General features: G+C 48.8%; 1 protein-coding gene across 1 annotated transcript in view; it reads left to right on the top strand.

Moving 5' to 3' along the window:
• Nucleotides 1-2,500, top strand: part of otud5a (OTU deubiquitinase 5a) — a 19,158-nt gene that overhangs the window by 10,632 nt on the left and 6,026 nt on the right.

Genomic DNA, 2,500 nt, shown 5'->3' with positions numbered 1-2,500 from the left:
AGTAGATCATCTCAGCCAGCAGCCGCTGTTTGTGGTTAAACCAAAAGGATCTTCCAGGTCTCTCTCTGTAGGGATCCTTTCCATGATGCTGTCACACACTTAGAATAACACTCTGAGCCTGTCAGTGGATCAAACAAGCTCTTTTAGTGGACCTACTGTGATCAGGTGCAGTTGTCCCAAAGGATCACGTTGCAGCCATTGCAGCCCGTTTGGTGTCTGCTGGCTGAGGTGATCTACTGGACCAGTTCCAACACTTTTACTACCTACCAGTCACTCACACACCAGGATGAGGACACAGAGGACCAGGGGTAGAAACAGTGCAGTTCTTCTTTAAGGCCTCTGTCTTGAGATCTGGGCTCATTATTTCAGTTATTGGCTCATAATAAGGTAATAACAGGGGCAGTCACATGACCCAGCTGTCGTTTCCTCATACTCACTGCTGGGCTCATCAGCCAATCAGGTGACACCGTCTGCATGACTGACAGGAGGCTCCAGCGCCCCCTGACCTGGTTTACTGTAACAAACCGTCACATGGTTTGTGTCCAGGACAGTCCTCACACACACTCACACACACACACACACTCACACACACACACTCACACACACTCACACTCACACACACACACACTCCCTGTGTCTGCTATAACAGAGTCACCAGGTCACCCTCTGACAGGTGAATCCCATCATTAACACTGTGGTCATTAATCTCTACTCACTGTTTTTAAATCATGTCATCATGATTTAGATTCATGGTGTTTTCCTTCCAGCCGTCTGTGAGCATGAGAGAACCTCCTGTTTAAAGCTCTACTATGTTCTAAACATGGAACCTACACCTGTCGGCTTCCTGCTGTGACGCAGCCGCCACAGCTGACGGCGTCCGCCAGTGTTTTACTGACAGACGTGGAGTAAAACCAGCCAGGGTGATTTTATTTAAAACATTTCACTCCATTTTTCTGTAAACAATACATCACCATAGCAACAGGCGGTCAGCTGTTGTGTCCGTCCGTCCGAACCCACATGAACGCAGCCTGAATGGCGTCTGGACTCTTTGCGCTCGGACCGTCCTGATGATGAACCTGTTCCTCACCACGGACCCTCAGGCCGCCGTGTCCTCAGGTGACCCGGATGGTCCCGGCGGAGGCCCGACCACAGCCTGACTCACCTGTGTGACGGCCCGGCGTGTCACATGTTTGGCCCTCTGGTCACAGACTGTGAGCGCTGAGCGTCCGTCTGCAGCTGTGCTCTGATTGTTGGACACTTTTGTTCCCTCTGTTTATCTGCAGGGACACAGAATCACACACACACACACACACACACACACACACACACACACACACACACACACACACACACACACACACACACACACACACACCCCAAGCTGAGGCTGATAAACACACAGACTTCATCTGTGTCCTGTGTTTATACATCAGGCTGTCACTTACTGCGTTATCGCTGATTATCTGCTGACAGTCGGTTTAAATCTGTGGGACTCTGGAATAACAGCCGTGGAGACGAACTGTTGCTCTGCTGACGTCTGACAGCAGATCCAAGAGGTCCATCAGCTGAAGTTATTGACCTGATGTGAATTAAGTGTCGCGGTCCTCAAACAGGAATCTGAAAGCTCCTCAGAGGATATTTTCACAGCCGAACGTCTGTGTGATGCTGTGAGGCTTTTATTTTATTTCCTCAGCAGGCGGCCGTAGTTGTTTCTGAACTTCCAGTCAGCCGTCAGTTTGAATGTGGTGTTGAGCCAAAAGCACAATGACGATAGTCACCACATTAATGATGTCTAATAACTGATGTGTGGATGATGCTAATAGACTAATAATGGATAATAAGATAACAACAATAGTAAGTGGTGTCTGTGAGCCTGTATCACCACCACGAGCTCACGTGTCCTTGCGGTCAGGGTGTAGCCACAGACTGTGAGGCACTGATAAAAACTTTATCGATATCAGCAGTGTGACGAGCAGGACGGACGTGGTTTTCTCAGGCCACACCCCTTTCTTAAAGTGATGTCCAGGCGTGTGTGTGTGTGTGTGTGTGTGTGTATTATTAATTCTGTAGAAGTTTATCTGTGTTGTTTCTCAGCAGCTGAAACACGTTGGTGTTCCACAGAAAAGGACGACGGGCTGTCCGCTCACAGCTAACGTCAGCAGCAGTAGCTCTTTCCCTCCAGCGCTAACGGCTGTGTTAGCAACTAGCTGCTTTCACACTAAACTCACCACTTTGTTGAGAACGAGAGGCTGATGAAAAGTTACAGACATTTGAAAACCATGTTTTGCGTCACAGTGAAGGTAGCAGCAGTCCTGGTTCCCCTCTGTCCTCATCCTGGTGTCTGAGTGACTGGTCACTGTATCACAGTAGGTCCACTGAAAGAGCTTGTTTGATCCACTGACAGGCTCAGAGTGTTATTCTAAGTGTGTGACAGCATCATGGAAAGGATCCCTACAGAGAGAGACCTGGAAGATCCTTTTGGTTTAACCACAAACAGCAC

Source organism: Pempheris klunzingeri, chromosome 11 (assembly GCF_042242105.1).
Source record: "Pempheris klunzingeri isolate RE-2024b chromosome 11, fPemKlu1.hap1, whole genome shotgun sequence".
Taxonomy (NCBI): domain Eukaryota; kingdom Metazoa; phylum Chordata; class Actinopteri; order Acropomatiformes; family Pempheridae; genus Pempheris; species Pempheris klunzingeri.
This window is presented reverse-complemented; position numbering and strand designations above follow the sequence as displayed.